The sequence below is a fragment of the Macaca nemestrina genome, chromosome 3 (assembly GCF_043159975.1).
Source record: "Macaca nemestrina isolate mMacNem1 chromosome 3, mMacNem.hap1, whole genome shotgun sequence".
Classification (NCBI taxonomy): domain Eukaryota; kingdom Metazoa; phylum Chordata; class Mammalia; order Primates; family Cercopithecidae; genus Macaca; species Macaca nemestrina.
In genome coordinates, this window is record NC_092127.1 from 30689819 (window position 1) to 30704295 (window position 14477).

Below are 14477 nucleotides of genomic sequence, written 5' to 3' on the forward strand. Positions count from 1 at the left end.
TCTTTACCATTCTCAAACCCACATTGGCTTGACTCCTTGGCTCTGAGCTCTTGCTTGCTCCCCAGCATCTGAATCACTTTCCTGCACTGGTGTTGGAGGACTATCCACTTGGGTGTATCACAGGCAGAAACTTTCTTGTGAAGTGGTCTATTTGGGCAACTCCAGCTGGGGAACCAGGACTTCTGGAACTCTCTTTTTGGCTCCAGGTTTAAAGGATAGGGAGATAGGACATTCAGGACACAACAAAACAGTCCAACACAGAGTACACTAAAAAGATTGTTAGGTGGGGTGGGAGGAATCGCTTGAGCCCAGGAGTTCAAGGCTGTAGTGAGCTATGATTGCACCACTGCACTCCAGCTTGGGCAATGAAGTGAGACTCCGTTTCTTAAAAAAAAATAATTGTTGGAGGAAGGAGTAAATGAATGAACTGATTTGCAGGGGCTTGAGAAGTTGGCAGTCTAAGGCCTTTGTGTGTGTGTGTGTGTGTTTTGTCTTACTGTTCATAGGCACTAACTAATATGTTTGATTGGCTGTTCTATCCAGGGAGTCATTTGGGATAACTGTTTATCCTTAACCTGGGCCAATAATAATCTCAGCACATAAAGGCAGTTGCAGAAGGAACTTATCACTGTATACTATTTTTGCTCACTTTTTCTTTGCCTGCAATAGGGTATGTCGATGGAAAGTAGAGGAGTCCTTTTTCCTTTCCCATCTAACATTTCTCTACTGCTGCTTTCTCAATGATTTATACTATTTGTTCACTACTAAAGGACTGCTGAGGGCAACATGTAGAAGCAGATTTCAGAGAAACAGCTCCCACCTGCTCCCTCCAATCCATACTCCAATCACCTGGGCCCTTCCCGTCTCATCGCTCCCCACAGAGCTTTCCAGGGTGGTAGTTACTTATGTTCACTGTCCTTTGGAAGAGACAGAGATTTGCTTTCTAGCAGAAATGGAAAAGTAAAGGTGTTACAGATGCATTGTGGGAAGCAATGGGAGGGAATCACGCAACTGAAACGGAATGCATTTATCCCCCTTCTCCAGTGGCCCAGCTGTGGCTCACCTAGTGTCTCCGTCGGGGGCAGGCTGCTGTCAAAAAAGCGAAATTGAAAGCCCAGTTAAACTCCCACTTTAGCCTTTTTTAGCTGGCAAGCATGCTTGAAGTAGCTAGGCTGCAACCACAAGGGGTTACCAAAGAAAAGGTTGAAAAATAAAATAGCAAAGATGGCCATCTAGAAAGCCTCCCTAAGAGAGAAGGGAAAATAAATAAATAACCAACTTAATCCCCTTTTCTTTTTGTTAACTAGAAAATTGGGAGCTAGAAAACGATCTGTAATTTTTAGATTGCTGGATTTTCTCCAATAATAATTAACATGAAAAAGTAACACCTGATGGAGCAAAAGTAGTGTTATGTTTTCATTTGTGAACAGTAGAATAATAAGTGGGCTAAAGGGAGTTCAGCTAATTAGCCCATGGTTATAGCTTTAAGTTCTTCATCTGTTGTAAGGAGAAATCAGCTTTTGAAGTGGGTGGAAAACTATGAAGTTTTTAATATGGATCAATAAGATGTCATAATGGTCTGATTAACAGAGATTGGCAGTGATTTTTGAAATCTGCTTCACATTGCGTGTCTCTTACACAGAGAACAGGAAAATTTAACAGATTCCCATCCCCACATTTCACAAGTATTTGATTATATACTTGTATTTTTTAAAATTATGAATTCTAATTTTTAAAACTTGTGTATTGACGTCATCAGTCTAATTCCTGCTCAGGACCACATTTTCCATGACTACTACAGACTGACCACACCCTTCTCTGAATTTCTTTTTCAGTGAAAGGCAGCGTCACCCAGCTTTGCTCTAGTTATTCAGTGCATAAGACTCTGCTACATTATAAGCTTTCTGAGTACTGGGCCAACATTTCTCTCTTTCTGCCACCTCCTCATCCATCAACACAATATCACACATATACTAAGCACTTACTATAAATTTTAAACAGCTATAATCATTAATCATTCTAAGTGCACAAGATTCTAGGTTTTTAATCTTTTGTCAGCATTTGAATGTGTATTATTCATATTTATACTTTATCTTAGCCAAAATGCCGAGAAGCGATATATTCATATTTATATACAAATTACAAAGCGAACCATTGTAAAAAGCCAAATTTCTTTGTTCCAATTCTCTTTTTTGTAATAAAATAGGCTATTTCTCTTTTCTTGATCTAGCAAATCTTGAAACTTTTATATGACATGTGCAAAGACATTAGGACAGACGCTCAGAAAGTTGCACCAACTTTTCTTGTTTTTGCTTTTCAAAAGGGATAAAGTGATATTGAATTAAATTTTATTTCTAAATGCGTTGCTGCACCTGAAAATAATTCTTTCCAAATGAAAACTTATTATCTGTATTTTAAAAACTGAACTATTCCTACAGTAATGTAATGCTATCCTAAAATGTGGTGCTTAGAGATCTGCACATGACTGGTTTGCATGAGGCACTGGATTTTTCCTTTCCTTCAGTAAAGGAATTGTTTTCATAACATGCAAATACAGACATATATTCACTTTTTCACAAATATTTACTGTGTGTTAGGATGCAGGCGTTGCTTGCATTTGTATATTAGCCAAGGAAGGGAAAGAGACAGAGGCAAAATAAATCTGGGAGTTTCCAATTCCGCTAGTTTATCCTCAGTTAACATCTGATGATATTGTTAAATTATTTACAGTCTTGCAGGACTTAGGAAACCCCAAAACTGATTTTCCTGTAATTCAGTAAAAATATAATTTTATTACCATCACTGTAATTATAACACGTGGAAAAAATTAAGTTGCAATGCATAATGAAAATTTACGAGTTATGGAAATGTAGATGTAAATTAAGCTTGTCCAACCAGTGGCCCACGGGCTGCGTGCAGCCCAGAACAGGTTTGAATGAGACCCAATACAAATTTGTAAGCTTTCTTAAAACATGAATTATTACTATTATTATTATTATTTTTTTTTTTTTAGCTCATCAGCTATGGTTAGTGTTAGTGTATTTTCTGTGTGGCCTGAAACAATTCTTCTTCCAATGAACCCAGGGAAGCCAAAAGATTGGAACCCCTGACATAAATGATGAAATACCCATCTGACACATTGGAAAAGCTAATATAGAGAAAAAGCATGAAATGCAGACTTTTAGGCTAGTGACTGAGAGACTGACAGCACATCACGGCAGCACGGTAAGTGTGTGTGTTTAAATTTGTTTCAGGAGGAATACATCCACCTACAGTGAGTGCCATTTGGGGCTGCAGTTTTTTCTGAGACAGAGTCTCGCCCTGTCGCCCAGCCTGGAGTGCAGTGGTGCGATCTCAGCTCACTACAACCTCCGCCTCCTGGGTTCAAGCGATTCTCCTGCCTCAGCCTCCCGAGTAGCTGGGACTACAGGTGCCAGCCACCACGCCCAGCTAATTTTTGTATTTTTAGTAGAGATGGAGCTCGCCATGTTGGTCAGGCTGGTCTCCATTTCCTGACCTTGTGATCCGCCCACTTTGGCCTCCCTAAGTGCTGTGATTACAGGCGTGAGACACCACACCTGGCCCTGGGCTGCATATTAAAACAAGAGTGGTTTAATGTCAGAGTGCTTTTCTCATTCTTTTCTATCATAAACATAACAGAATTTGTCTTTTAACTATTCTAAAGTGGACAGTCCTGTGACATTAAGTATATTCACATTGCTTGTAACTATCACCTCTTCCATCTCCAGAATCTTTTCATCCTGTAAAACTGAACCTCTGTACCTATAAACACTCACTCTCCATTCTCCCCTTCCCCTAGCCTCTGGCAACTACTACTCTATCCTCTGTCCTGATAAACTTACTCAGAACCTCATTAAGTGAAATCATGCAGTATTTGTGTTTTTGGGACTGGCTTATTGGACTTAGTAATATGTCCTCAAGCTTCATTTATATCACAGCATGTGTCTCAATTTCATTCCTTTTTAAGACTAAATAATATTGCATTCTATGTTGTTATGATCTGAATTTTTATCCCCACCCCCCCAATTCATATGTTGAAGCCCAACCCTTCAGTGTGACTATAGTTGGAGGCCAGCCCTTTCGAAGGTAACCGAGGTTAAATGAGGTACTAAAATAATCTGATAAAACTGGTATCCTTATAAGAAGAGGAAGGGGCATCAGGGCTTCGTCTCTGCCTTCACCTGCACAGAGGAAAAGCCATTTGAGGACATGACAGGAAGGTGGGCCCCTACCAGCCAGGAAGAGGGGCTCACCAGTCACCAACCCTCACAGCACCTTGATTTTAGATTTCAGGCTCCAGAACTGTGAGAAGATAAATTTCTGTTGTTTAAGCCACCCAGTCTGCGGTATTTTCTTATTGGCAGCCCTAGGGAACTCATACATATACACCACACTTGAGTGGCCTCTGAACCTCTTGGCTATTGTGAGTAATGATGCTATGAACATGCATGAACAAATATCTGAGTCCCTGCTTTCACTTCTTTTGAGTACATACCCAGAACTGGGATGGCTGGATCTCATGGTATTTCTCTAAGTTTTTGAGGAATCATCACACCTTTTCCTGCAGCAGCTGCACCATTTTACATTTTCACCAGCAACACACAGCATTCCTATTTCGCTATATTTCTCATTTTTAAAACATTTCAATATACTCTGGTCACTGTGAAGAACCTGTGGCCACTGGGGAATGATTGTAGACGTGGGACTGTCGACAACATATTCGAGCCCGTAAAGTTAATTTGCTTTCCCGTAAGCAGTGATGCAACAAATACACAACACTACTTTTGAAGTGGAAATCTAAATAAGCAGGATCCTCAGTGCTATTCTGTATTAGCATAACTTGATCAAAAATTGGCCAGGCGCAGTGGCTCATGCCTGTAATCCCTGCAATTCGGGAGGCCAAAGTGGGAGGATCACTTGAACCCGGGAGTTCGAGACCAGCCTGAGTAACATGGTGAAACTTCGTCTTCACAAAAATCAAAAAAATTTAGCTGGGCATGGTGTTGAGCACCTGTAGTCCCAGCTACTCGGGAGGCTGAGGTGGGAGGATCATTTGAGCCCACGAGATCAAGGCTGCAGTGAGCCGTGATGGCACCACTGCACTCCAGCATGGATGACAGAATGAGATCCTCTCAAAAAAAAAAAAAAAAAAAAAATTTCAACATCCTGTGGTGCTAGGTTAGCTAAGGTTATTCATGTTAAAAATGCTGCCACTATTTCCCTAGCAGTGTTCTCACCATGTCTATTGAAAACACATTTTCTGATCTTTCCTCTCTGGGTGCTGTGAAGATATCAGATCAGATATCATCTCAGCCCACACCCCCTGAATTGAATTGTGGTTTTTTCGGTCATGATGTTATTTGTTTTCAACTCCCCATTTCATGTAATCATGTAGCTCATAAATTAAGTTTAGGAATATATTTCTTCACATAGCCCATGATCTCTAAGTGCCAACACTCTGCTAAGTAACATTATCTTAAAATTTTGTTTTAATAGAGGTAGGGTCTCACCATGTTGCCCTGGTTGATCTTGAACTCCTGGGCTCAAGTGATCCTCCTACCTCAGCCTTCCAAGTCCTGGAACTACTGTTCTTGGCTTTAAAGTTGTTCTTTATAATTATTTTCAATTTTTATAGCTTTAAGAAGCCATTTGAGGAACAATTTTTTTTTTTTTTTTTGAGACGGAGTCTTGCTCTGTCACCCAGGCTGGAGTGCAATGGTGCAATCTTGGCTCACTGCAACCTCTGCCTTCTGGGTTCAAGTGATTCTCCTGCCTCAGCCTCCTGAGTAGCTGGGATTACAGGTGCACACCACCACGCCTGGCTAATTTTTGCATTTTTTTTAATAGAGACGGGGTTTCACCATGTTGGCGAGGCTGGTCTCGAACTCCTTACCTCAGGTAACCCACCCACCTTAGCCTCCCAGAGTGCTGGGATTACAGGCGTAAGCCACCGCGCCCAGCTGGAATAATTTTTTTTTTTTTTTTTTTGAGACAGAGTTTCACTCTTGTTGCCCCGGCTGGAGTACAATGGCGCAATCTCGGCTCAACACAACCTCCGCCTCCCAGGTTCAAAGGATTCTCCTGCCTCACCCTCCCGAGTAGCTGGGATTACAGGCATGTGCGTGCCACCATGCCCGGCTAATTTTTGTATTTTTAGTAGAGACAGGGTTTCTCCATGTTAGTCAGGCTGTTCTTGAACTCCCAAACTCAAGTGATCCACCCTGCCTTGGCCTCCCAAAGTGCTGGGATTACAGGCGTGAGCCACCATGCCTGGCCAGAATAATTTTTATAAGCATTAATTAACCCAAAGAAAATTGCAAACCCCTAAATTTTGTAATAGTGGTTTTCAGTATGGCATCACCACTCTCTAAATACTTCAATTAATCCAAGATCATGATAAAAGCTTTTAATTACTCTATACTATTCTTTAACTACCTCCTTCGACACACATCAAAGAATGGGGATTTATATTTCAAATATTTAATACCCGTTAGGCATTCTAAATGATCCCTAAGAATTATTTACAATGATTACATTTTCATTTTTCAGGCTACTTTAGACAAAAGACAGATTGAAGTAAAATTGGCAAGTGAAAGTCAATATTTAACTGGCACTTCACTTGGACATTTTATTCTAGTTTTAAGCTTTGAGGTGAATAATTGAGTGAGGGAGAAGAACAGGAATTGGCTCTGTTTTGTTCAACAGTTGCCTCAGGATTTTATACAAAGAGAGAAGTCATGTCGTTACATTTGCTGAACATATAAACCTAGGAAAAAGAGACAGTAAAATTCAATGACAATTTGGACTGTAAAAGATGCTACTATTTTAGAATTGGGGCTGAAACTCACAAAGTTATAATTTAATAGGACTAAATATGAAGCTTGCACTTAGAGTTTAAAAATCAACAGTCCAAGTAGAGGATAGGTAAGACATTATGCAACAGGTTGGTGTGGAGCATGGAGCTGACTGCAGACTGGAGATATGCCCAGAGGTTAGCTCAGTTGCCAACAAAGCTGACACAATAACAGGCTGCATTAACAGAGAGCTGTGTTCCAGAAACAAACGCTGCCCCAATTGGGCCACATGGTAGCATTATTTTTGGTTATGCATGCCACATTTTAAGCCAGATGTTAATAAATTGAAGAGCATCAAGAGGCAGGGTGGTTCAGAGCCTGGGAATGTTGTTACATGAATGCCTGAAAGAAGTGGGGAGGCCTAATTTGTAAAAGAGCCTAGAGTGAGCCTTTCCTGGGATCTGATGGGCTATTTAAATGAGACAGGGATTCTTTACCAGAATTCAGAATTCAGACTACTGTGTGACTGTTACAGGAAGGCAGATTTTAGTTCAATGTATGGAAGAATAATTAGACCTGTCCAAAAATAGAATGTGCTTTTGTTACTGGAAATATTTTGTCAGTTGGAGGAACATGTGCTGTGAAGGGGAGCCCCACACAGAGTGCAAGGTCGTACCTGCTGACCTCTGAAGGCTGCACCAATCCAAAGCTCCCTTAGAACATACTGGAAACCATGTATCTCTGCCAATACTGTGTATAGTATGACTGAATTTAGGGCTGTATTTATGTGATTTTCAACCAACCAACCAACCAACCAACCATACAAAGTAGTTAACAACATGCCCGCTAATGTATCAGGGCACATATTTATTTCAGCATAGGGATTTTGCCCATGGTCTCTGCTGCAGAAGCAACCAGAAATCACAAGCAGTAGTTTTTGTTTTTTGTTTTTATTTATTTATTTATTTATTTATTTATTTATTTATTTATTTTTGTGACAAAGTCTCCTCTGTCATCCAGGCTGGAGCACAATGGTGCAATCACAACTCACTGCAGCTTTGACCTCCCAGACTCCTGGACTCAAGTGATCCGCCCACCTCAGCCTCCCAAGTGGCTGGGACTACAGGTGTGCACCACTGTGTCTGGTTAACTTTTGTAATTTTGCATTTTTTTTTTTTTTTTTAACAGAGATGAGGTTTTGCCATGTTGTCCAGGCTAGTCTCAAACCCCTGGGCTCAAGGGATCTGCCTGCCATAGCCTCCCAAAGTGCTAGGATTGCAGGCATGAATCACTGAGCCAAGCCAGTAGAACTCTGAACTAACCCTTATTGGAGCCTCTCAATAGCAACTGAAACATGGGGACATTTGAAGATAAAATTACCTTTCTATGCAAAAGAGCAGCAGCTTTGTGTCCTTTGTTGATTCTAGGAATATATAAATTGCAATTTCAGAGTCCATAATTAGATGCTTTAAAGAATGAAAACACCAACATGGCTAGTCTTGGGATACTAATTAATAAATGTTAGAAGTTACTTGGCACTTCTTCCCCTTCAGAAACAACAGCAAGAGCATAGGGCAGGAGTCCTCAAACATTATGCATCAAAATCACTTGGAGGGTTTGTTAAGACAGATTGCTAAGCCTCATTTTCATGGTTTCTTTCTTAGGAGATATGAGATGGGCCCTGAGATTTTGCATTTTTCAAAAGTTCCCCAATGATGCTTGTGCTGTTGGTCAGGGGATCACATTTGCAGAACCATTGGTATAATGAATGAATGAACACTGTATGAGAAGCCATGCTATAATCATGCAAAGTATTTATGTGAGTGGTGTGTGGGAGGCTGTTTGTACCTTCTTGAGAGAACCAATTATTATCATCTCTTTCTACATTATTGTGTGACATCACGCAATAGTTTGGCATTGACCATGTTGGAAATGTTTACACCACAGAACCTGGTAAATGCTAAAACCATAGCTTTTTCTCTTGAGACCCCAGTAAACCACTGCTATAGACTCAAAGCAGAATGAAAATATTGAATGATCGAATGTCTAATGCAGTGTTTCTCAAATTCACTTCATTCATGGTTTTACTGAGTGCTTCTTGAGTCCTGGCTACATAACCACAGCAATATTTTTTCAATTATAATGTGTTAAAAAGGCTTAACAAGAATGGAATTCATGAAATAAATTGTATTCCTGGATTAAAGAAGACAATGCAATATTGTTTTATTTACTAATTATTTAAGAATAGTCAACATCTGATCCACTTTATAAATGTGTATTAAAATTATAACATGAAAATGAACATAGTGATCATTAAATATATGTACAATACTAGTTCATCATCATCTAACATTTACCAACTGCTTCAAATGGGCACTGTCATAATTCTTTACATGAATTATCTCAATTTTTTTTTTTCTTTTGAGATGGAGTCTCGTTCTGTCACCCAGGCAGGAGTGCAGTGGCACGATCTTGGCTCACTGCAACCTCTGCCTCCCGGGTTCAAGCAATTCTCCTGCCTCAACCTCCTGAGTGGCTGGGATTATAGGCGTGCGCCACCACATCTGGCTAATTTTTGCATTTTTAATAGAGATGGGGTTTCACCATGTGCTTGTCTCGAACCCCTGACCTCAGGTGATCCACCCGCCCCGGCCTCCCAAAGTGCTGGGATTATAGGCATGAGCCACCGCGCCCGACCGAATTGTCTCAATTCTTACAAAAGTCTGTGATGTAGATATGTTATCCCCCACCTTACAGATAAAAAAAACTGAGTCCCAGTAACAGGTGTATGATACTGAGGTATCAATGTGTATGTGAAAGAGGCTGGCATGTATCAGATGATCTCATAGGTAATGTCCTGGAAACCTCACATGTAGCATTTCTTTTTAAAAATTTCGTACTGTATCTACTTATTTTAGAAAGAGTTCTCAGTATGTTGCCCAGGCAGGACTTGAGCTCCTAGGCTCAAGAAATCCTCCCAGCCCAGCCTCCCAAGTAGCTGGGACTACAGGTGCATGCCACTGTGCCAGGTGAAATATACCATTTCTTAAAGACACTTTACTGATAACTACATTGTTATTATGTAATTATCATATTCTTTTTTTTCCCCACACAACATATAGGTCATTTATTTTCCTTCTAGTCCTGGGTTCAGTGCATAGATGGCTTCTCTTCACCCTTTGTGTTGACAATTTTCTGCATGTTGCTGCTGCTGATATGATAAACCTCAGCATAGAAGGTCCTGAGGTCTAGCACCATGGCCCTGAGCTCCCCATAGGCTGCCTCATCTCACTGGTGCACCGAGGCCCGGTAGTCCATTACATGAGTCTCCTTGGAGACCTTGGCCACAGCATCCCGACGTTCTAAGAAGTACTTGGAAATGGTTGTCTGGAAAGCTTCCACTTTGGTCTTGATGGCATTCACCCTCTCCAGCACCTTCTCCTGGATTGCTACCCCAAAATCATTTCTATCTTCAATCTTGTGGATCAGGTGCTGGATCCATGTGATCACCAGAATGCATTTATCTTTGAGACTCCAGACTTCTGGCTTAACCAGGACAAGCAGGAACAGGACCTTCTCACTCCTAGGGAGAAATCCACACTTAGGAACTTCTTTCATCTCCTGCTTATCTGTTTCCATCTCATCATCCTCGGGTGGAGGGCCTGGGATGGGATGTCCAGTGGGGCCCGGAGGGAAGTCAGGTCAGCCACATTGAGGGAGTACTCTTGCAAGAGCTGATTCAGGTATATTATTTTCTGTGGCAAGAATCTATAGAGGAATTCCTCAGCCTCCTGGAAAAGATTGTGCCTGAAGATCTCCACCTGTTTACAGGCCTCCCCTGTCAGACACACCCCACACGGCTTGGCCATATGCTGCTTCAATTGCTAGATCTCTGGCCTCCTAATTACCATCTTCTTAAATATATTTTAAATACATTTTAGAAGAAAATACTGCCGGCATCAAAACTTTCACAGAACAATATTAGAACAACACCGGCATTCTAGGGAAAACAATGTTAGCCATTGGCTTAATGGCGTTAAACTGTAATAACTTTACCAATCCTAACCCTTCTCTTTTGAGCTTTGCCTCTCAAAGAGAGGAACTTCAGCCCTCATTTGTGGTGGGTGGACATTCTCAATGCTTGCCACTTTGACTCCCCGATTTCTATGCTTCCCTGAGGTTGTCCTACCTGTGTTTGACATGTTTTAAATTTATGTATTATTAGTAAGTTATTGGCAATTTGTGATTGCTCTGACTTTAAAACCTCTGTTTTTAAGTTTCTTTTGTATCTCTTTGATACAACCAGGATGCATCCTTGGCATTTCTATCTGTCACCACTTAGTATCATCTTCAATTCAGCTTTTTCTTGTTCACTATTTTGTTCAAAGCTGTAATATGACCAAAAATGAGTATTAGGTTGAATGAAAACCTTGGAAACTTGGATGTCAGCATGTACAACATATCCTGTAGGGAGTGTAATCTCACTTTAAAAGGGATCCAACTGTGAGCAATTAGCTATAGAAAGCTGGGGGGCAGGTTTCAGGGATGAGTAACAAGTCGAACTTTACATTGCATTGGCAGGGTGTGGTACATTTTCCCACAGGTTAAAGCCACTAGCTTTTCATCTTGCATAAACATGGTTGCTCAAATTGGTTTCACTTTGGACTTCTGAATGACCCTTCTATACTGCTTCTGTCTGACTCTTCAGCCAGTTATGTACACTAAAAACCTCTCCCTCTTTAACAAATATTGCAACAAGTTTTCCAAATCTTAATGAGCCACAGTTATAATTATCCACCAGCTTTAATTACTGTAGAATTTCACAAGTTTCTAAACTTCAGACCAACACTATTCAACAGAAACATAATTCGAACCACATACATAATTGAACATTTTCTAATAGCCACATTAAAAAATTAAAAGAGGGTCAGGCGCGGTGGCTCATGCCTGTAATCCCAGCATTTGGGAGGCCAAGGCAGGCGGATCACTTGAAGTCAGAAGTTCAAGACCAGCCTGGCCAACATGGCGAAACCCTGTCTCTACTAAAAATACAAAAATTAGCTGGGCGTGGTGGTGCACGCCCGTAGTCCCAGCTACTCAGGAGGCTAAGGCAGGAGAATCACTCGAACCTGGGAAATGGAGGTTGCAGTGAGCCAAGATTGTGCCACTGCCCTCCAGCCTGAGCAACAGAGTGAAACTCCCTCTTAAAAAATTAAAACAGGTAAAAATAACTTTAATAATGTATTTTGTTTAATCCAATAAATCCAAATAGTTATCACTTTAATATGAAATCAATATTGAAAGTTATTAACAAAATGTTTTACATTCTTTCTTTTGTACTAAGTATGTCAAATCTGGTGTGTACTTTCGACTTATAGCACATCTCAGTTTGGACTAGCCACAATAACACATGTGGCTAGTGGCTGCTCCATCGGAAAGTATAGTTGTAGACTTGTTAAAACACAGATTAATATTATCTTGGAACATCCATATATCCAAACACGCTAGTTGATGGTTTTTTTGTTGTTGTTGTTATTGTTTTGTTTTGTTTTGAGATGGAGTTTCACTCTTGTTCCCCAGGCTGGAGTGCAATGGTGTGATCTTGGCTCACTGCAACCTCCGCCTCCCAGGTTTAAGCAATTATCCTGCCCCATCCTCCCGAGTAGCTGGGATTATAGACGCCCACCACCACGCCCGGCTAATTTTTGTATTTTTTAGTAGAGATGGGGTTTCACCATGTTGGCCAGGCTGGTTGACTTTTTTTTTTTTTTTGAGACAGAGTCACACTGTGTCACCCAGGATGGAGTGCAATGGCGCAATCTCAGCTCTCTGTAACTTCTGCCTCCTGGGTTCAAGGGATTCTCCTGCCTCAGCTTCTTGAGTAGCTGGGATTACAGGCTTGTACAACCATGCCTGGCTGATTTTTGTATTTTTAGTAGAGACAGGGTTTCACCATGTTGGTCAGGTTGATCTCGAACTCCTGACCTCATGATCCACTTGCCTCAGCCTCCCAAAGGGCTGGGATTACAGGCATGAGCCACTGTGCCCAGCTGATGGTCTTTTTTAAGCTAAGTTTCTGGAAGAGAGTATTAATTAAACAGCCTGGGCAACAAGAGCAAAACTCCATCTCAAAAAAATGAAACAAAACAAAACAAACAAAAAAACCACTCTTGACCTGGTAGCTTTAATATCAGATCATATAATTAATAGGATGAATAATAATGAATTAATTATGGTAGAAAACAGCTTGCAACTTACTGTGTATAAATAAAAGTGAGTAAATTTGTTGAAATTGTGACCCAGTGCAAAAATAGAACAACCATGTTAGGTGCCAGAATTCCCATTATTATTTATAATCAGGTAGAGTCTACCCAGGCTAGGAATCTAGGAACTCATAGAGTGGCTCTTGATTATTTTCACATTTAACAAAAAACTAATGAATACATCATGCCTGTAATCCCAGCACTTTGGGAGGCCAAGGCAGGCGGATTACCTGAGGTCAGGAGTTCGAGATAAGCCTGGCCACCATGGCAAAATCCCGTCTCTACTAGAAATACAAAAATTAGTAGGGCGTGGTGCTGTGGGCCTGTAATCACAGCTACTCGGGCTGAAGCGGGAGAATCGGTTGAACCTGGGAGGCGGAGGTTGCAGTGAGCCGAGATCGTGCCACTGCACTCCAGCCTGGGCAACAGAGCAAGGCTCCATCTCAAAAATAAATAAATAAAAAAAAGAACACAGAATAGCTTCAGATAATCTCTAGTTCCTCTTCAAAATGGACTCAGCTCGGCCTGGGCAACATGGCAAAACCCTATCTCTACCAAAAAAGGAACAAAAAATTAGCCAGGTGTGTTGGCACACACCTGTGGTCCCAGCTACTTGGGAGGCAGAGGTGGAAGGATCACTTGAGCCCGGGAGGTAGAGGTTGCAGTGAGCCAAGACTGCACCACTGTGCTCCAGCCTGGGTAACAGTAAGACCCCATCTCAAAAGATAAAACAAAACAACAACAAAAGAACCCAAAATGGACTCTGCTGGTGATGACTCGTCAAAAGTCTGTGGATAAGTCTAAGTTCCTTTTCTGTGTCCAGCATTTTCTTATCTGGTCTAGGTTAGAATGTTCTTGTCCCCATCAGCATTCACAGAGCCTTTATTTATTTATTTTTTCACTAAATTTTCATTAAACTTTTTCACTAATTTTTTTTTTCACTAAAATCTTTTTTTTAAATTTTTGTATTATTATACTTTAGTTCTAGGGTACATGTGCACAACGTGCAGGTTTGTTACATGTGTATATATGTGCCATGTTGGTGTGCTATACCCATTAACTTGTCATTTACATTAGGTATATGTCCTAATGCTATCCCTCCCCACTCTCCCCACCCCACGACAGGCCCCAGTGTGTGATGTTCCCCTTCCTGTATCCAAGTGATCTCATTGTTCAATTCCCACCTATGAGTGAGAACATGTGGTGTTTGGTTTTCTGTTCTTGCAATAGTTTGCTGAGAATGATGGTTTCCAGATGCATCCATGTCCCTACAAAGGACACAAACTCATCCTTTTTATGGCTGCATAGTATTCCATGGTGCATATGTGCCACATTTTCTTAATCTAGTCTGTCACTGATGAACATTTGGGTTGGTTCCAAGTCTTTGCTATTGTGAATA

At 40.9% G+C, this 14477-nt stretch overlaps 1 protein-coding gene and 1 pseudogene across 1 annotated transcript in view; one reads left to right on the plus strand and one right to left on the minus strand.

The window, feature by feature from the left end:
* Positions 1-14477, plus strand: part of SPMIP2 (sperm microtubule inner protein 2) — a 132677-nt gene that overhangs the window by 18243 nt on the left and 99957 nt on the right. The gene's annotated exons all lie outside the window — the stretch shown is intronic.
* Positions 9966-10684, minus strand: LOC105488642 (proteasome activator complex subunit 2 pseudogene; annotated as a pseudogene).